We start from the raw sequence: 22,713 nt of genomic DNA on the forward strand, positions 1-22,713 counted from the left end.
GAGACTGGTTTGATGTAGCTCTCCATGCTACTCTATCCTGTGCAAGCTGCTTCATCTCCCAGTACCTACTGCAACCTACATCCTTCTGAATCTGCTTAGTGTACTCATCTCTCGGTCTCCCTCTACGATTTTTACCCTCCACGCTGCCCTCCAAGGCTAAATTTGTGATCCCTTGATGCCTCAAAACATGTCCTACCAACCGATCCCTTCTTCTAGTCAAGTTGTGCCACAAACTTCTCTTCTCCCCAATTCTATTCAATACCTCCTCATTATTTATGTGATCAACCCATCTAATCTTCACCATTCTTCTGTAGCACCACATTTCGAAAGCTTCTATTCTCTTCTTGTCCAAACTAGTTATCGTCCATGTTTCACTTCCATACATGGCTACACTCCAAACAAATACTTTCAGAAACAACTTCCTGATACATAAATCTATATTCGATGTTAACAAATTTCTCTTCTTCAGAAACGCTTTCCTTGCCATTGCCAGTCTACATTTTATATCCTCTCTACTTCGACCATCATCAGTTATTTTACTTCCTAAATAGCAAAAGTCCTTTACTACTTTAAGTGTCTCATTTCCCAGTCTAATTCCCTCTGCATCACCCGATTTAATTTGACTACATTCCATTATCCTCGTTTTGCTTTTGTTAATGTTCATCTTATATCCTCCTTTCAAGACACTGTCCATTCCGTTCAACTGCTCTTCCAAGTCCTTTGCCGTCTCTGACAGAATTACAATGTCATCGGCGAACCTCAAAGTTTTTACTTCGTCTCCATGAATTTTAATACCTACTCCAAATTTTTCTTTTGTTTCCTTTACTGCTTGCTCAATATACAGATTGAATAACATCGGGGAGAGGCTACAACCCTGTCTCACTCCTTTCCCAACTACTCCTTCCCTTTCATGCCCCTCGACTCTTATTACTGCCATCTGGTTTCTGTACAAATTATAAATAGCCTTTCGCTCCCTGTATTTTACCCCTGCCACCTTTAGAATTTGAAAAAGAGTATTCCAGTCAACATTGTCAAAAGCTTTCTCTAAGTCTACAAATGCTAGAAACGTAGGTTTGCCTTTTCTTAATCTTTCTTCTAAGATAAGTCGTAAGGTCAGTATTGCCTCACGTGTTCCAACATTTCGACGGAATCCAAACTGATCCTCCCCGAGGTCTGCATCTACCAGTTTTTCCATTCGTCTGTAAAGAATTCGCGTTAGTATTTTGCAGCCGTGGCTTATTAAACTGATAGTTCGGTAATTTTCACATCTGTCAGCACCTGCTTTCTTTGGGATTGGAATTATTATATTCTTCTTGAAGTCTGAGGGTATTTCGCCTGTCTCATACATCTTGCTCACCAGCTGGTAGAGTTTTGTCAGGACTGGTTGTCCCAAAGCCTTCAGTAGTTGTAATGGAATGTTGTCTACTCCAGGGGCCTTGTTTCGACTCAGGTCTTTCAGTGCTCTGTCAAACTCTTCACGCAGTATCGTATCTCCCATTTCATCTTTATCTACATCCTCTTCCATTTCCATAATATTGTCCTCAAGTACATCGCCCTTGTATAAACCTTCTATATACTCCTTCCACCTTTCTGCCTTCCCTTCTTTGCTTAGAACTGGGCTGCCATCTGAGCTCTTGATATTCATACACGTGATTCTCCTTTCTCCAAAGGTCTCTTTAATTTTCCTGTAGGCATTATCTATCTTACCCCTAGTGAGATAAGATTCTACATCCTTACATTTGTCCTCTAGCCATCCCTGTTTAGCCATTTTGCACTTCCTGTCGATCTCATTTTTGAGACGTTTGTATTCCTTTTTGCCTGCTTCATTTACTGCATTTTTATATTTTCTCCTTTCATCAATTAAATTCAATATTTCTTCTGTTACCCAAGGATTTCTAGCAGCCCTCGTCTTTGTACCTACTTTATCCTCTGCTGCCTTCACTACTACATCCCTCAGAGCTACCCATTCTTCTTCTACTGTATTTCTTTCCCCTATTCCTGTCAATTGTTCCCTTATGCTCTCTCTGAAACTCTGTACAACCATTGGTTCTTTCAGTTTATCCAGGTCCCATCTCCTTAATTTCCCACATTTTTGCAGTTTCTTCAGTTTTAATCTACAGGTCATAACCAATAGATTGTGGTCAGAGTCCACATCTGCCCCTGGAAATGTCTTACAACTTAAAACCTGGTTCCTAAATCTCTGTCTTACCATTATATAATCTATCTGATATCTTTTAGTATCTCCAGGGTTCTTCCACGTATACAACCTTCTTTCATGATTCTTAAACCAAGTGTTAGCTATGATTAAGTTGTGCTCTGTGCAAAATTCTACTAGGCGGCTTCCTCTTTCATTTCTTAGCCCCAATCCATATTCACCTACTATGTTTCCTTCTCTCCCTTTCCCTACACTCGAATTCCAGTCACCCATTACTATTAAATTTTCGTCTCCCTTCACTATCTGAATAATTTCTTTTATTTCATCGTACATTTCTTCAATTTCTTCATCATCTGCAGAGCTAGTTGGCATATAAACTTGTACTACTGTAGTAGGTGTGGGCTTCGTATCTATCTTGGCCACAATAATGCGTTCACTATGCTGTTTGTAGTAGCTTACCCGCATTCCTATTTTCCTATTCATTATTAAACCTACTCCTGCATTACCCCTATTTGATTTTGTGTTTATAACCCTGTAGTCACCTGACCAGAAGTCTTGTTCCTCCTGCCACCGAACTTCACAAATTCCCACTATATCTAACTTTAACCTATCCATTTCCCTTTTTAAATTTTCTAACCTACCTGCCCGATTAAGGGATCTGACATTCCACGCTCCGATCCGTAGAACGCCAGTTTTCTTTCTCCTGATAACGACATCCTCCTGAGTAGTCCCCGCCCGGAGATCCGAATGGGGGACTATTTTACCTCCGGAATATTTTACCCAAGAGGATGCCATCATCATTTAATCATACAGTAAAGCTGCATGTCCTCGGGAAAAATTACGGCTGTAGTTTCCCCTTGCTTTCAGCCGTTCGCAGTACCAGCACAGCAAGGCCGTTTTGGTTAATGTTGCAAGGCCAGATCAGTCAATCATCCAGACTGTTGCCCCTGCAACTACTGAAAAGGCTGCTGCCCCTCTTCAGGAACCACACGTTTGTCTGGCCTCTCAACAGATACCCCTCCGTTGTGGTTGCACCTACGGTACGGCCATCTGTATCGCTGAGGCACGCAAGCCTCCCCACCAACGGCAAGGTCCACGGTTCATGGGGGGAGGATTTGGACAGTATTGAGTGCTTATGGCTCTTTATTCTTTATTTATATGTGTAACTAAAATATGCATTCATCTAAATTCAAAATCCTCATATGTTACCTTTCATCATCTTTGATGGGAAATCTGAACAATTTAAGTCAAAGACTTGTCAGCCTGGTCCTTCCACAGCACAGTGACTCAATCGACTAGTGATGTTATCTTGGAAACAGCTGGACTGCACAGCCACCAGCCATTGGGAAGTAACTTGGGGCTGCTTGTGGTCAGGCAAAGGTATCACAAATTTCACCAAATGGAGTGCCACCTAGTTGTTGATGCCATTAGTAAGTGTGTAAGGCTGTTGCCACTTGGTTGTTGTTTCTGATGAGGGTTGCCTGCCAGAGCAAGTGCTTGGTCATTGTGTGTCTTACGTGATCTGGGCTTTGTCACTGCCTTGATGACAAGCCAGATAAATTTAAAAAAACGGGGTATAAAAAAGTCATTGTTGCTTGTGCAATGGTTTCTACGTAGGCAAACAGGAAAGGGCTTTATGACTAGATACAAACGAGAGCATGAAAGTACTGCATGTTGAACCTAAAGGATGAGAGCTCAGTCTTCTAAGCAAGCTGGAAATTTATATTCATCATGCTGCTAACCCTTCTGCAGTTAGACAGGTCCTGCTCACCAATAGCTTTTTTAGTATTTTTGGCAGATTGTTGATGGCATAGCCTTTGTCTGTTCAGAATGATGCACTGACTGCCTACATATTTCTACTGTTCATTTCATTTGTGCACCTGGTATATTTTTTATGCTCCCATTGCCCTTTCATTTCACACATTGCAATTTCCTTATACATGGTATCGGGTCTCCCTTTTGTCGATTTTCCTTTTCTTACTTTTATTGCAACAAAATAAAATTTTAATATTTGGGTATATTGCTCTATGGTGATATGGTGCATATTGCTTTTAATATATCTAACATTACATTGATTCAAATTGTGTGTAATTTTGTATAATCTGTGAATATTTCCCCCTTTGGTCCTGTTGTCCCATTGTTCCACTACCTATTTTTTTCATTTAGTGTGTATGTGCATGTGCGTGCGTGCGTGTGATGCCCCCGTCATTTTTGCTGTAATTTTCTTGGATTTTTTACAATTTCTTATATCTATAAAGTGTGTTGTTTTTACTACCTCTTATGCTCCTCAATTTGACTTTTATGGCTTTTGAAGATGACTGTTACTCATGCATATGAATTTCTAATATTTTGTGCTACGTTACATTTTATATATTGTTGAGTATTTATTGAAAATATATCTAAAAACAAAGATGATGTGACTTACCAAACAAAAGCGCTGGCAGGTCGATACACACACAAAATTCAAGTTTTCGCATCCAACGGTTGCTTCTTCAGGAAAGAGGGAAGGAGAGAGAAAGACGAAAGGATGTGGGTTTTAAGGGAGAGGGTAAGGAGTCACTCCAATCCTGGGAGCGGAAAGACTTACCTTAGGGAGAAAAAAGGACAGGTGTACACGCACGCGCACACGAGCGCGCGTGAGCGCGCGCCCCCACACACAAGAGTAGCCTCCAGCTGAGCTTCCCATCTCTTCTTAAAATGACCCACATTTCTTTCCTCATGAGATATATACTTTATTTGTATATTAATTTAGTTTTTGTTCATCTGACATTTTTTTAAGGAACTTATGCTATTTCTTTCTGTACTCCTATTATCTGAAGTACATTATTAATGTCCAGTTCATTTCCAGATTCACTATTTTTTTTCTGGTCTGTGAGCTTGTAAGCAGCTAGTGCTTTTCAGAGTCTCATCTTCTGCTTTAACCATCCTCCATTGACAAGCAGTTAGTCCAATTCTGTGACCCATACATCAGAACTGGAATGGCCATAACATTATAAAATTTTAGCCCTGTCTCATTCCTAACTTTTCTGAGGGGAGTGTGACTTAAAGTACTTCCCAACTATTGGAATTTTTGGAATTTGAATTCTTGATCATTGGGTGTGATATATGATATCTAACATACCAGGGATTTGAAAGTTCCATCGGTTTATCATCAATTATTATTTTTGCCTTTAAAGGTCCCTTAACATGGAATGCTATTATCTTAGTTTTATCTTTTACTCTTCCTCCCATTTTATGACAGCAATGAGACAACTACAGCTGACCATCAGGATGATGGATGCTTGGCCCAATAAAACTGGTTTTAGGTTTTCATCAGGAAAGACTCTGTGTGTGTGTGTGTGTGTGTGTGTGTGTTTTAACAATGCTTGTCAAAATTTTAACCAACCAGAGATCACAGTGGGGGACAATATTTTACATTTTGAGGACACTCAGTGCTTTTTGGACCTACTGTTTGACTCGAAATTACTTTGCTCCCACACCTGAAAGACTTGCGAACAAAGGGTTTCAAATGATTGAATATTTTGCAGTGCCTCAGCACAAAGTCGCGGGGAACTGATAGATCCCACTCCATACAGTTTTATAGGGCACTTGTCAGATCATGGTTATATTGTGGCAGCATGGTTCATGGATCAGCTCATATTTCCTACCTCAATTAGTTGGACTCTGTCTGTCATGAGGGCATTTGGATATCAACTGGAACCTTTCAGAGGGCCCAGTTCAGAGTCTGGGTGCAGAGGCTGATGTAACACCACTCTGGATTTGGTGGTGCTGCCTCCTGGCTCAGCAGACACTGAAAATCTCAGGGTTGCTCAGTCATTGGTATTTAGTGCAATTCAGTCCAACTTAGAGCATCTCATCAGAAACCATTCCCATGCGACCAAGCCATTTGAGATGTGTGCGATGGACTGTTTCAAGTATCTGGCTATATTAGACGTTCAAATGCACAGCCAGGAATGGAATAAATTGCTGCCTTGCCATCTTCAGAGGCCCAAAGTGATTTTAAGTTTTACCCAGTATGAGAAAACTTATACTATACATTACATTTTTACAAATCTGTTTTCTTCAATTTGGAATACGTACTGTAGTTTTATCATTATTTATACGAATGAATCCCAGCAAGAGAATACTTTTTCTGCTGTTTGCACTGATATGGTTTTCAAGGTGCTCCTTCTGAAATAATTTACAAATTCTGATGCGGAGTTGTATGGTATTATGATGGTACTAGAGTGGATTCTCTGGCATCACGGTACAAGGTTTCTCATCAGTTCCATCCATTACTCTGTACAGTGGCTCCAGCACTTTGGCAAGGATTTTATATTCTGCTGTGTACCTGTACATATCAGGACAGAACAGCTGAGGAAGCATGTTGGAATGGTGTTGTATGTCAATGTGCCGTCGCCTTGCACACTGTCATCACATTATCTGACAGACCAATTGTGCTTCAGGGGGAAACTGAATGGTTGGAGGTGGCAGAAAACACTGTGGTCACTCAAATCACCCACAAAGGCATGGCAGACCTCATGCCAACCTCACTGATGGCAGAAAGTGCTGTTCACCAGACTGCACATAGGACACAACCCTTTAACACACCGTTTCCACCTCCAGCAGAAAGATGTGCCACTTTGTGAAGTTTGTGGTGTGTCACTTCCAGTTCAGCATATTCCCTTTGTCAGAAAAGTTCCAGGACAGGTTTTTCAATTTCTGAGTTTACAGTACTAAAAAGGAGCAAATAACATTTTTTATGTTACTTGATATGTGTGCATCCTCGAAATGACCTTAGCCATATTTCCACGCAAGTTCATTAGGTGGCAGGGTTGTGCTTAGCAACACACTGTCTGAGTTCTTGGTGCACTAATTACTGTGACACAATGAATGCAGATTGTGAGCAAAGAGTGAACATTAAGTTCTGCACGAGGCTCAGAAAAATCCCTAGTAAAACGTGGGTAATGATTAAGCAAGCATATGCAGATGTGACACTTTGAAGAGGGTATGTTTGTGAGTGGCACAAAAGGTTTCTTGAAGACAGAGATTCAGTGCATGACAATCACAGAGCTGGTTGACCATCTACAGCACATACTGATTTAAACATGAAGAGTGTAGCTCAGTTATTGCAAGAAATCTGTCATGTAACTGTGCGTGCAATATCAGGTCAACTTAATTTGAATCATGATGAGTATCATAAAATTTCACAAGAAGATTTAAGGAAATGGAAACTAAAAGCAAAACTCATCTCTCACACAATAATATACAAACAGAAAGAGGGAAGACAAAGAATTTTTACTGAACTACTGGACAGTCAGACGTGATGACACATTTCTGTCAAAGATTATTGCTGGGAATGAAAGTTGATGCTCCCATGTGACCACATGAACGTCAAACAAAGTGCAAGAATGGCGGAGCGGGCCACCAGCCCAAAAAAAAAAAAAAAAAAAAGTTTGAGGACAAAGACAATGTTGACCACATTCTTCGGTAGTAAGGGACTAGCATCAAAGCCTTGAAACATTTGAGACAAGCAATTCAATGACAATGCCCTGATTTGTGACATTCTCAGGACTTGGTCTTTCTGCATGACAATGCCAGACCCCATACTGCTTTACCTGTATTACTGAGTATCTGGCCAGACATTCTTCATTGTCATCCCACATTAGCCATATTCACCCAACCCCTCACCTTGTGATTTTTTGTTTCCACAAGGTGAGTGAAAGGAAAGCGTCATCAAGATATCACAGACATCAAACAGGCTGTGAGAAACGAGCTTATAAGCCTCACAGCTGAAAATTTCCGTGCTTGCTTCAAAGACCTCCAGAAATCAGAAATGTTTGCAACTGTGTATAGATAGCCAAGGGAGCTACTTCAATAGGAAGTAGGATCATTACTTGGTACGTGCAATAAGCTATTATTTTTGTTTCTTAAAAACAAAGCCTGTCCTGGACTGTTTCCGACAAAGGGAGTATTTTGGCTACTTGTGCCTTATATACTGACATTAGTACAACCTCCAGTTTTGCTGGAGATAGGCTCACTATCTTCACTGACACTAATACCAGTGTTATCTGCATTCTGAAATTTTGTAGCAATTATGGTGGCTGAGGAAACACAAAAGTTTTGTTTTTTACCAAAAATCATGATTAAGCATTGAGGTGTGAGTTGGAGCATTATCACAATGCAGTTTGCACAAGTAGTTTTGCCACAAAGTTGGTCATTTTCTTCAGATTATTTCATGCACATAACTTCCAGGTGATACTCCTTACTGACTGTGTAACCATAAGGAGGGAACTCATGAGGCACTATCCCACTGTAATGGAAGGAAACAGTGAAACGAACTTTCCCATCTGATTGAATGTGTCAATTTTTTTTCAATATTAGCTATTCAGCCAGTTTCAATTGGGTCGTTGGGCCTTGGTTTGACATCATACCCATATACTCACATTATGTAACCTGTTATAACCTTCTTTAAAAATTCTAGATCATTTTAGACTTCGTTCAGCACTTCCTGAGCAATGTCTACACGACATTGTTTTTGGCCAAAAGTCAACAATTTCAGAACAAATGTTGCTGCTACATATTTCATGTCCAAAACATCTGAAAAAAATTGCTTGGTATGAGCTAAATGACATGCCATCATCATCATCCTCTCTCATGGTGATATGGTGATTTTCCAGAACCATTTTCTTTACTGCTACTACTATTACATTGTCATCAGTAATTGATGTGCCAGGGCATCCAAGACAGTCGTCTTCAAAATCTTCTTGACCCTCTTTGAAACATTTATACCACGTGTAAAGTCTTGTCTTACTCATAGTAGATGTGCCAAAAGCTACAGTCAACGTTTTGAATGTGGTGCTGCACTTTATCCAATTTTTCAAGCAAAATTTAAAGCATATTCCTTGATCCATCTCTTTGGAAGTAAAATTTTGCTGAGCCCTTAAAAACGCACACAGCCTTTTTGACTGCCAACAATAAACTAAATATTCAAAACAGCTGAAACTGTAAACATACATCAGAAACATTTAGCAACGAGGAAATTTTTTTGAAAATCAGATGTATAAAGCCTGTGGAATTAAAAAAAATCCCATTACTTTTTGATCACACTTCGTACAGGTGTGTCATAATGGGAAAAGGGCTACACGAGTCTATGTCACAGGCTATTGTTGGTGGCCACAATGAAAGAAAGATGTCGAAGAAAATGTTCAAAATTGTCTTCTGTGTGCAAGGAGAGCGCAAGACAAAGACCAAATATATATCTTCAAATTTTGCCTGATGTGGTGGAACTTTCTCAAATCTTAGCACTCGATACAGTCGAACTGTTCCTCTATCACTGGCCATTTCTCTTGCTATCTTATGATACCTATTGAAGACATGACCGCTGGGACAGTTGTGAAAACATTCGTCACTCATTTGGTACTACCATTTGGAAGTCCAGAGGATATAATAATGGTTCAAGGGGCAAACTTTGTCCAATCTTAAGGTTAAAATAATGGAGTGGAGAACTACGCCATTTCACTCTAAGAGTAATGGCAGGGTTGAACTTGCACATAAAACAGGCATTAAAATGTTGTCTCATTATGTGAACATGTCACACTCAGACTGGGATAGACTACTTACATTTGTAATTTCATCATACAATGATAGGATACATGAAGCAACAGGGATTAATCCTCTTGCAGTCATTTACGGCTGCAAAATGAAGACATAGAGAAGTTGCCTCCTCAAATAAATTCCAGCAATCTGAAGCACCTGGCTAAAAGATTAAAGTTAATTTGGAAGAGATTGCAGCAGTACAACGCAACTGTGACATGGAAACAACAGCTCTATAGTCGCAACAATGTTAGGGTGCCGCAACACCAAGCAGGAAATTATGTAATGTTAACAATCCACCAAAAAGCCGGGCAGATCTAAGAAATTTATGTGCCCTGGGATGGACCATTTCAGATATTGCATTTCACATCTCCTGTCAGTGCTGAAATACAGCTGTAGTTCGGATCCAGAAAATCTCTTAAAGAACCATTCAGTACAATAGCCAATGCACACTACAACTCTTATACAGCACCCAGTGAGATCATGTCACTATAATTTACATTCCACCCCTCCGTACAATTTACAGTCCAATGATTGAGATTAAATTTTATTGTCAATATATTGTTGTTGTTGTTTATAGGCATCCTAACTCTGACTTCAGAGCATTTCTGCTCAAGCTAGAGAGGGTTTTTGGTTCATTTTATAGGAAGTACCAAAAATTATTTATGTATGGTAACTTCAATATTAATTTTATATGTGACTGTGGAAGAAAAAGGATGTTGGAAGTTCTCCTAAATTGATATGATGTGATGCAGATTGTCTCTCCCCCCCCCCCCCCCCCCCCCCCCCCCAAACGGGATGCAGGAGAACAGTAACACAACTATATACAATATTTTTATTCATTCTTCATTACTGGATGGGCATTCTGTCAGTAAAAGGGTGAATACCTTTCAGACCATGATGCACAAATTTTAACATACAAAGGTTGTACTCAAAAAAATGTAGAAAATCTAATACAGTGGCAATAGTCAGTTTTTTAAACCCCATTAAGGAACAAGAGTGGCAGGATGTTTATAGGGCTGTTGACATGGATGACAAATAAAGTGCTTTCCTTAACGCATTTCTCACACTCTTCGAAAGTTACTCTAAACAGGCAACTAGCAGTAAAAGGCAGCCTGGGTGACTGACTAGCGGGATAAGGATATCGTGTGAAGCAAAGTGGGAATTATATCAAAATGTTGAAGATAGTCAAATCAAACTACAGTAGCCCATTACAAAGAGTATTGTAAGGTGCTTAAAAATTTTATTAGGAAGGCAAAGAGTACGTGGTATGCAAATAGAATAGCTAATTCACAGGTTAAAATTAAAACCATGTGGTCAGTCATGAAGGAAGTGTCCAGTCAGCAGCACAGTTCGTAATAAAAATATTTCTGTTACTGATAAGTCAGATATATGTGCAGTATTTAACAGTCGCTTTCTGAGCATTGCTGGTGAGTTAAATAAAAACTGAATTTCTACAGGGAATCGTATAACTCTTTTGGAAAATGCCTTTCCAAGACTGATGTCTGAAATATCCCTCTGTGATACTGAAAAGGAGGAGACTGAGTCAATAATTAAGCCACTGATAATCCTCATGGATATGATGGACTACCTAGCATAATATGGAAGTACTGTGATGCACATGTTGCCCTGTACTGAGCCTTTCTTCTTCATTACTAGATGGGCAATAAGATACTGCAATAATTCAAAAATCTTAGCAGTAATCCACGTGCTTTCAAATTTAAACTGAAGTGTTTTCTCATGGGGTCACTCCTATTCTGTAAAGGAATTACTTGAAAAATTAAGCTGGTTCCTCTGTTACATTGTTGATTAAATTTACATAATCATATGGTTTGTCTTTTTTGTGTTCATAAACATTTTATTATACCTGTTATTACTTTTGTGTTGTAATTTCATGTACTGACATGCAATGAGGCCCTGATAGCTAGAATATTTTGTTTAAGTGTTGCATTTGTGTCATTCATATGAAGTTGACTCTGTCCTTATAAGTTTTTAATCATGATAGTTTAATATCACTACTGCCTGTACAGAACTTCCTCTCCACTGAATTGTTCCCATACACAACAGAATGTCTGTTATGGGCATCTGGTCTTTGCCAAATATACCTTGGTTTGACATAACTAGCAGGCCCTGTGGAACTAATGCATCACTACTTTTACATTTGTATATTACAAGCTCCCTGTTAAAAGCTCCCCATTATCCCGAAATTAACTGATGTGCTCTTTTCAACCACATTTCACTCTTTTACTTATTCCACTACATTTTACTATCTGCCTGTATTATTGAATGCTTTGTATTGTTTTGCTATGTGGAGACATTGGCACTATATAGTATTCACTGTTGTCTTTGATGATGAAGCCATGTTGAAAGTCTAAGGAATTTGAAAACTTGTGTTACAAAAGCAGAGATCACAAACCATTATCGTGGAGAAGGATGCCACATTGTTTTGAAGGAATCTGCAGAAATAAGGTCCCGCTCTTCACTGAACTGAACTACCTATTGTTCAGTCACTGCTTCTTTTACAAAAAATCTTCAAATTCATGAGATATGAACTGGAGGCCATTGTCTGTAACTGATGTGTACAGAAGACCTTCCATTGCAAAATTTTTTGACAGAGCTGAAAGTGTTGTCACCACAGAAGTAGAGGGACAACGGATCACATACGGAGACTTGTAATATGCATCAGTTACAAGAAGCCAGTAGAAATTCATAAAAGGTCCCACAAAATCTGTGTGAATTCATTCCCAAGGTCGGTGTGGAGCTGGCAGGGTTGAGAAGACGGTGAAGATGGTGACTGCCTTGGATACCCAGCATATAAATTACTGACAATAAAGTGGAAGTAGTAAAGAAATGGTTCTGGAAAGTCACTGAATCGGCATCATAGAGGTTGTTGATGATGTCAACATATCCTTTGGCTTATGCCAAGAACTTTCTTTTTCTTAGCAATAACAGGTTGCATAGGAAAGTGGTACCCATGACTGTAGTACTGTATACTGTGATAGGAGCACTGTTTATCAGCAATACCGGTGCCATCTGACACCATGGAGGCTACGGTGTAAACAGCCCAAGCCGTGTGAGGCTACAACGTAAACCGCCCAAGCAACTCTGTAAGTTGTGTCAATTTCAGCTGTTGACATGTGATCTCCTGGAGAGGTGGTAGCCCACAGTACACATCTGTTGTACGTAGCAGTATAGTCCAGACATACAATATCCTTTCTTTTTAAAAGAGCCCTCCGCTGTTCCTTATCCATATAAATGATTTAGGAGAGAATCTGAGGATGCGTCATAGTTTGTTTGCAGATGATGCTGTCTCTTATTGTCTAGTGAAGTCATCAGAAGATCAAAAAAAATTGCAAAATAATTTAGAAAAGATAGCTGTGTGGTGCAAAAATTGGCTATTGGCTGTAAATAATGAAAAGTATGAGGTCATCCACATGAGTGCTAAAAGGAATCCTTTAAACTTTGGTTACACAATAATTCAACTAAATGCCAAGGAATTCAGTTATGAACAACTTAAATTGGAAGGAACACACAGAAAATTTCATGGAGAAGGTGAGCCAAAGAGTGCTGTTTATTGGTAGAACACTTAAGTGGGTATTACACGACAATCCGCTGTGAACGGTACTGGTCTAGCGCAACAGCCATCTAGCGGTAGAACGGATGAAACTACCAAAATTAGCAGACACATTATCCACATGCCAGAATAGAGAGCAGTTATAAACTGCTGTCAATCCACACCTGCGCAGTAGGCAACGATAACTCACACATGCTCAGAAGGATGTACCACAGAGCTTTCTGCTTGTTGTTTCATTATTGTTAGGCTAATTTCAGATTTTTGTATTGGAGATTTGTCATGTTTGGATCTTACGCATTTATTTTTTCAGTAAGCAGGTTTCATAAATGCGGAAAAGAAACTTTTTTGTAGTAGACTCTTTTATACTAGCTGTTTGTGAAAGGACTTTTTTTCTGCTTATAGCTTCATAACCCAGACCACGTAAGAAACATACTGTTCAAGAGAGATGTGTGGCGCATCGGAGATACACACGCTTATTAGAGCCAGACAAATCAGCAGTGGCCAAACACTGTATTGATACAGGGCATTCTATAAATTACAATGATGTGAAGATTTTAACATCCACCTCTTCCTTTTGGGAATCTGTCCTCAAGAGAGCTATAGAGATTAGATTGGCTAATAATTTAATAAACAGAGATAATGGTTTTAATTTGGACAAAGCATGGAATCCGGTTCTTGGGGTAATTAAACTGCAGAGAAGTCGTCATGGTGTCAACACTGCCGATCATACATCGATAAGCTAATTGACTATCTGTACACCTTCGCCACTGGCGGCGCATGTGTAAGTGTGTTTCTTTGGCGCCGACCAGCATCTGTGACCTGCATTAGCAGTACTGCCACGATGGAGCATATAAGGCCGCACTTGGCATCTTGTGACTAACTCTGAGGATGGTCAGACGATACGCAGCCGAAATATCAGTGGAGGAAATTTTATTTGCACGGCTCCATGCCCGAAATTTAATGGACTATTCATTACGCTGTGAGAAGTTGAAAATGCATACAAGTGTTTGTTTCTTCTGCACGCTGTTAGAGAGTGGAGTAATAGAGAATTACTGTGAAGGTGGTTCGATGAACCCTTTTCCAGGCAGTTGAGTGCGATTTACAGTGTTTACATGTAGATGTAGACATGGAAGCATACTTACCACAGAATTAATGTCTTTTGTGAAATTTAGGTAGCATAGTTACCATCATCTTAGCAGTTTAAAAAGTTTATGGAAATATGTCTTACCACCTATGTATGTGCCTGACACTGTACTAGGTGTATAAAAATTGCTACAATGATCAGTTTGTCATAAGTTCACTGCTGTTGTCACTTGTGAAGTCAGAACACATTGCTTTATGTCTGCTTTATATGTTGTTTGAACTTGTATCAGCGCTTTTTATTTGTGATAAATGAAGTTTCTAGAAATTTTTCATGTTGTGACAAGTAAAATAAAAATACAAAATATATTTTTTATTTTTTCATGTGTAATGAAAACTCATACCATGCAACACCCTTGCAAGCTTCTCAGGTTGTTTCTGAACACCCTGTACATACTAACATAGTTTTGGTCCTAAATCACAAAAATAAAATCTCAAAAAATGATCTGTTGAGCACAATTGTAATACAATACAAAAAAATTAACTTTCCTGAGCTGCTAAAAAAAAGGAGAAGAAGAAGAGTGTGCAATGTGACTAAGTAGGATTGGCTAGAGTGCAAGTGAAAAGCTGTAGAAGTATGCATGACTAGGGAAATGATAGCTGATGCTTGCAGGAAAATTAAAGAAACATCTGGTGAAAAGAGAATTAGCTGTATGAATATCAAGGCCTCAGATGGGAAGTCAGTATTAAGCAGTAAAGGGAAAGCTGAAGAGCATATGGCATATATACAAATGACCTTGAACACAATATTATAGAATGGGAAGAGGACGTAAATGAAGACGAGATGGGACATATGAAATTGCAAGAAGCATTTGACAGATCACTGAAAGATGGAAGTGGAAGAAGGCACCTGGAGTAGATGACATGTCATTATTATTATTATTATTATTATTATTATTATTATTATTATTCCTGCCATATACCTAAGTAGTGACTATTCCTTCTGGGACACCCTGTATGAGACAGGTGAAACATCGTCAGACTTCAGGATGAATTTAATAATTACAATTCCAAAGACAGGTACTGAAACGTGTGAATGCTACCAAACAACTAGTTTAATAAGTTATGGTTGCAAACTACTGTCACTAATTACTTACAGAAAAATGGAAGAACTGGTAGAAGCCAACCTTGGGGAGAATGTTTGGTTTCCATATCTTCCCATCTTAGAAGATGGTAAGGGATAATCTAAATTCATAGCTTTTGTGGATTTAGAGAAATCGTTTGACAATTTTGACTGAAATACACTCCGAAATTTTGAAGGTAGCAGGGATAAAATTCATGGAGTGAAATGTTATTCATAACTTTTACAGAAGTCAGGCTCCAATTTGCGGAGTTAAAAGGGAAGCAGCAGTGGAGAAGGGAGGGGACAGGGTTGTGGCCTGTCCCTTTTGTTATTCAATCTTTGTGTTTAAAAATCTGTGGAGGAGACCAGGAAGAAATTTGGGAAGCACAGTAAAGTTCAGGGATAATAAATGAAAACATTGAGGTCTCCTGATGACAGTGTAGTTCTGTCAAATGAGGAATTAAAAGCATTAATGAGCTTTCCTATTTAGGTAGCAAGATAACTGAAATGGCCCAAAAAGAGAGGATACAAATGCAAACTGTCAGTAGAATTGAAACCATTTCAGAAGAAAAAAATATAAATTTAAATGTTAGAAAGTCTTTTCTGAATGTATTTGCCTGGAATGTAACCTTGTACAGAACTAAAAAGGTGGACAAGAAACAGTTTAGACAAGAAGAGAATAAAAGGTTTTGAAATGTTGGGGTGCAGAAGAATTCTGAAGATTGTGTAGTTTATATACCTAATAACAAGGTACTGAACCAATTTGAAGAAAAAAAATAGTTTATGGTGTCACATATTGCAACTAACACTTGTAAATTTGCAGCATGGTTATTTCTATCTGATAATTAAAAGGCTTTAATATGGAGGTATAGAGGCACAGAGTAGCAAGTTAGGTTTCTGCAGTCAGCATGTGGACATGCGAGATGACAGCTTGTAACACTGACCATGGCCAAGCACAATGTCACAAACACCTTACTTCCTGCACAAAATCTTCCACAAGGTAGGGTAACAATTCGAGGGCAATACAGAATGCATGGTTGCACCCATCAGACATTTGGTAATGTTTGAAAAAGAACACTGAGACCCTCACTCCAGTATAAAAGTTGTCCCAAGTAACAATAAGAGCAGTTCACTCCAGTATCCACATTGACTTCATCATACAGCAGATCCCATGCCTGCATTCTCGGCTAAGATAATGCTCCTCTCTTATTAAAACCTAATGTAAAACTTGTACCATTTTGTGTCTGGTGATACTTGTAACAAATTTGTGTATGGAGACTTGGTGGTCTCTCTGAAGAGTTCTAACACAGTTACATGTTAACACTTGATAATCTCATAGTTGGTAACAGATTTATATGTTAAGACTTGGTGGTCTCTTTGTTAAGAGTGAGAAGTTACACTTCACTGTTTTATGGTCATAGGATGATGGATAGATTTGTGTGTGAACACTCAGCTGTTATCAGATTCATGTTATTAAGTAAAACTTCTAAGATTTGTTTTGACTAAGGAGAAAATGGACTTCAGTGTAGCCTTGTCTCAGATGTTGTATTAATCTATAAAATAAACCTTGATTTATCAGTTGGGTTCCACCCTTGGAATCTACTCCTATCCCAGCAAAGCTCCAATTCAGTCTAAACATTCCAGCTTTTCATTTAAAGATTCTCTTTAGCTGACAGCTGGACACATCCATCTCTGCCAAGAAAATTCTGAAGCTGGTCACAGAATTGCAGAGGTAAGTCATTTAGTTCTGGTTAACCTTTACTACAGCTACATGATGATAGTACAACTTGATTAAAGGAAAGAGTGAGTTGATAGGAAATATCTTGAGGCATCAGGGAATCATCGGTTTGGTAATCAGTGGGGAAAGGGGGAGGGAAGATAGAGGGGGGAGGCTAAAAATTGTACAGGTAGACCAATGTCCGAGTACAGCAAGCAGGTTCAAATGAATGTAGGTTGCCATAATTACACAGAGATGAAAATGCCTTTGCATGATAGACTGGTGCAAGCAGCCACTTCGAAGAAGGTATTTGTACTCAGTGAGGTCGTGCAGTGGTTAGCACACTGGGACTCACATTTGGGAGTACAACGGTTCAAACCTGTGTCTGACCATCCTGATTTAGGTTTTCCGTGATTTCCTTAAATTGCTTCAGGCAAATGCCAGGAGCGTTTTTTAAAAAGGGCACGGCAGACTCCCTTCCATAATCCGATGGGACTGATGACCTTGTTTTGTCCCCTCTCCTGAATCAATCAATCAAACAACCAACCAACCAACCAGTATTTGGACTGAAGACAAAAAACAAGTACAGTAGTGGCAGATAAGAGAAAATATTGTTGAAACAGTTGTAAAAGCTTTCTTAGGAGATTACCAGGAATAGATTGTTGGACATCTTCCCACAATGGGACTATACTAAACCTATTGACTGCAAACAGGCCTGATTTCGTACAAATAGACAGGAATCAATTATTACAATACAGCTACAGCAGTCATGAGCACTAAACTACAAATGACTAAGACAGTATGCAGATTTTTCTGCATACATAGTAAAATGGACACCTCATTTAACTGAAATCAGTTACAACCGTTTGATTCTGGCAGTAAACACATAGGGAGGTTCAAATAAATAGTCAACCAAGCTCTAGAAAAAGATATGGGGTCAAAATTAATAAAACTGACAAAGTGCAGGGGTGGATTGCTGACTGGAAATGGAGGAAAAAGGATCCTATGAACATGTGTCCAGAAATGCATTGTGGCCACAGTATATGGTGTTGATGAATGATAGTTCATCTGACAAAGGTGTGTCCCCCTTGTGTGTTACAAGCTGTGTGACTGATACAGTGTATTCTAAGCAGCAGAATGGTCCAGTATTCATATCAGGAACAAGCCCAGATGGTATTTGTGTATGGCCAAGCGTATGGAAACAGTAGAGAGGCAGCATGGATACACCAAAACAAGTACCCTCACAGACACCAACCTCAACACACAACATTTCAATCCCATTTTTGGCGTTTGTGTGGTCAGAGGTCTTTTCAGACAGATGAACGTGCAGGGAGATGGCAGACTGAGCATACACCAAGTTTGGAGCTTGTACTAGGGTTTGTCTCAATATCCTCGAGCACCCAATCCTCCAAATCAAGTGTTTCACAATCTGCCACCTCCCTGCATGTTCATCTGTCTGAAAGGGCCAATGATCACACGAATGCCCAGACAGGGCCTGAAATGTTGTGTGATGTGGTTCGTGTCTGTGAGGGTACTTGTTTTGGGATAGCCATGCTGCCTCACAACCAATTCCATCTCCTTGGCTATACACAACACCAGCTCAGTAGGACCATTCTGCTGCTTACAGTACGCTGCATCAGTCACAGAGCCTGCAACACACAAGGAACATTTGGTACATGTTCAGAGGAACTGTCATTCAGTGCCATCTCAGAGGTAACAGGTACACAACAAGGAAAAAATCTGCAAATAGGCAGATTTTAATTGAAATGCACTCAGCTTCTAGAGGGCATTGTGTAAAGCCTTCAATAACTTTTGTACCAAAATATTATTGTAGTTCTTTCTCAAAGCTCTTAAGTCATTTTGATCATATGTTCACGCTATCAGGGACACTTAGGTCGATCTACAGAAATTAAAATAGCAAATCAAAATTGCAATGTTGAATTCCTCTTCAAACATTCCTTCTAAACAGAAAATCCAGGAATGTTCATATCATTCAGTACCATACTACAGCTATGATGAGTAACATAGTAAGTAGTACTGGTCACAGCAAATAAAGTCTGTATCAAGTTCAATGCAGAATTTATGAGTGAATTAGCTCCATTATTGACCTTAAATTACTACAGATCTCTGTCCCTCACAGGCTAACTGTCCTGTCCTCATAAAACAGGTTATGTATGCTGTTTGTAGAATACTTTGGCCTATTGACTGGCATTGTATTACCATGGCAGATCCTATTTAATTGTGAGATGATCCTTGGATGAATAACAATAAAAAATAGATATGTTCTCCGTGTTTGGAAAAGACCACTGGTAAAAAAAAAAAAAAAAGAAAGAAAAAGGAAGTAGGATTGACCCAAAGAACTACTGTCCTTGTATCACTCGCCTACATCTGTAGCAGAATCCCAGAACATATTCTGATTTCAAACATGATGACCTACCTGGGACCAAATAACCACCCCTGTCGAAATCATCGTGGGTTTTGAAAACAGAAGTCTTGCAAAACTTACAGTTTTTTCTATGAGAGATGTAAGCAGATTTGAGACTGGGTCATAAGTTTCCGGACAGGAAAGACATAGCATACCATCCTGGATGGAAAGTCATCTATGGACATTTGAATAATATCAGAAGTGCTCAAGGGAAGTGAAATAGGACTCTTGCTGTTCACAGTATGCATTAATGATTCAGTGGATGCAATTAGTTGCAATCTTAGATTTTTTGCAGGTGATACAGCTATATACGAGGAAATTCTCTCTGGTAATTGCAATAATATCAAATTAGATTTTTTTTTAAATCTGCCTGGTGTAAGGACTGGTAACTTGCCATTAATATAGATTATAGATATATGCAAAGTTGCGCACTTCATGAAATTAAAAAAGTTGTGTGTCTGACAACATAATTGATCATGCACAATTAAGAGTCAATCAATGTCATACAAATATTTGTAACAGTGTGTATGATTATGAAGATAAACAATGGCATGTGATGAGTTGTAAGTAAAGCAAATAGCAGGCTGCAATCATTGGTATGGGATCCTGGGAAACTGCAGTTAGTCTACAAACATGATTACATACAAACAACTTGTATGGACCATATTTGAATACTGCTCAAACATCTAGAACTCAGTATCAAGTTGGACTAATGGGGGACATCTAGCATATACAAAGAAGGGCTGTGCAAAGGTCTTAGGCTTGTTTGATGTATGAGAGAGAATTGAAAATGTCAACTACCAGACATTCAAATAATAATATTGTTCATCTCATGAAAAAATCTGATTTAAAACATTCTAAGAACTATCTTTGAGGGCATAAACTATGAACACTCTTCAACCTCCTACTTATGTCATGCAGAGATCCATGCAAATAAAATTAGGCAAATATCAGTTAGCACAGAGGCATCCAGGCAATTATCATGTGGTCCAACTATGAATGGAATGAGACCTGACATCTGAAAAAGTGGTGTCTTTGGACAACAGGATTAATCATGCACAGCTAGATTCACTCAGTGTCAGGCAAATATCTGTGAGTAACAGTATGACATATTTTGTAAACACCCTTTACCACACATTTCAATGATGTACAGAGTGTAAATTTAGACATGTGATCTGATTCTAATAATTTTTGGGGGTGCAGCCAGATCCCTTTGACATTCTGCCATGATATTTTGGCTGAGAGGCATCTGGCCAACTTCAGGTGAGTAGACAACTACTGAAGAGCCCAGGTGCATTCACAGTATTTATGCTCAATCTCGCGCATGCAAAATGTGCTGGAGACTTTCAGCACATGCATCAGGTGATGATATGTGCGGAACTGCAAAGTTGTGTGTGCTACCCTTGATGGTGGAAGTGAGAGATGATCTAATCATTGAGTATCGAATGACCCCATTGATTTTGCTGTTACTCGATAATTTTAACTGTAGGATTCCAACTTTTATCCAATTGAAAGTCGTTACCACGATTTATCAGATTATCAGCTTGATGTATTTCCACCAGTTCTTTGATTACTGAATCCCAAAAAATGGAGGTAAAATTTTTGTTCTATTTGTATTGCATGGAAATAGTGTTCTGCTACTGCTGATTTTACTGATTGCTGACAACAAGTATATCTTTCATGTTCTGTACAATGCTTCTGGACAGTTCATGTTGTCTGGCCTATATATGCAGCAACTCTCTCTCTCTCTCTCTCTCTCTCTCTCTCTCTCTCTCTCTCTCTCTCTCTCTCACACACACACACACACACACACACACACACACACACACACACACACACACACACCTGCCTTTTGCAGTTGGAAGTAATCTTTAATGGACCCAACTAAGGCCAAGCTCTCTACTGGTGGGCAGAAGATAACCTCGATTTTATTTTTCCTAAGCAATCTGCCTATTTTAGAAGACACATTCCAAGCATTTGGAAGGAACACAGTTGGTGTATGGTCATCATTAGTGCCCTCAATGCATTGCTTCTTGTTGTTATAGCTGTGCACGACGTTCCTTATTTGGTGTGAAGTGTAGCCATTCTCTTTAAAACCTTCTCCAAGTATTCTAATTCTGTGTGGAAGTTTTTGTCGTCAGATATTACATGTTCTCGATGTATTAAGGTACTAAGAACACCAGCAATTTGTGCGTGGTGATGACAGTTAGACGCCTGGAAATATAAATCTGTGTGCTTGGGTTTTCTGTACACAGAATGTCGCAATGGCCTATCATTCTTTTGGTGTACTAGTATTGCTAGAAAGGTTAAAGTCCCATCTTTCTCCATCTCCATCATAAACTTATTGTTCTCATGTAATGAGTTTAAGTGACAAAGGAATTTCTCCAGTTCTTGTCTGCCATGAGGCAATGCAACAAAAGTGTCACCTGCTAATGCCACAAAACTGTAGGCTTTAAAACAGCAGGTTCAAGTGTTTTCTGTAAAAGTCTTCTATAAAAGGAGTAGCCACCACAGGAAACAAAGGGCTCCCCATGGTGATGCTGTCTATTTGTTCAAGGAATTTAAGAATAAAGGAGATAACTCACTAGAAGGCAAAAGTGCTACATTGTCAACAGGTACAGAAACGAAAGGTACAGGGCTTTGCTAGCTTTCGACTGGGCACCATGTAGGGAGCAGGTGTGTGCATGTGAGTGAATGTGTGTGTGTTTGTGAGGATGTTTCACCTACATCTGGAAATAGGAATTTCATTCTGAAAGCTAGCAAAGCCTTGCACCTTTCGTTTGTGTTCCTGTTGATCACGCAGTGCTTCTGCCTTTCAGTTAGTCGTCTCCTTTATTCCTAAATAATACACAATTCTCAACCAGGACTTTCCATACATTATTGTCCAAATAATTTCCTATTGGATAAGAAGTAGGTTGAGGAAAGAGTATATTCAAATGAGGCTGTCAGGTCAGCACTGATTAAGTTACCAATGAGATATAACGAATCCATTAAAGGTACTTTGGTAAAAAGTGAGAATACATCAAAGCTAATTAGTAAATCTGAGCTGCTTTAAGCTGTCTTC

At 39.1% G+C, this 22,713-nt stretch overlaps 1 protein-coding gene across 1 annotated transcript in view; it reads left to right on the forward strand.

Moving 5' to 3' along the window:
• Positions 1-14,753, forward strand: part of LOC126297654 (COMM domain-containing protein 5-like) — a 67,732-nt gene extending 52,979 nt beyond the window's left edge. The window contains exon 5 of the transcript XR_007552560.1: positions 13,707-14,753. The gene's annotated coding sequence lies outside the window, so the exon portion shown is untranslated. The remainder of the gene's footprint in view (positions 1-13,706) is intronic.
• Positions 14,754-22,713: the final 7,960 nt, after the last annotated feature.

The sequence above is a fragment of the Schistocerca gregaria genome, chromosome X (assembly GCF_023897955.1).
Source record: "Schistocerca gregaria isolate iqSchGreg1 chromosome X, iqSchGreg1.2, whole genome shotgun sequence".
Taxonomy (NCBI): Eukaryota; Metazoa; Arthropoda; class Insecta; order Orthoptera; family Acrididae; genus Schistocerca; species Schistocerca gregaria.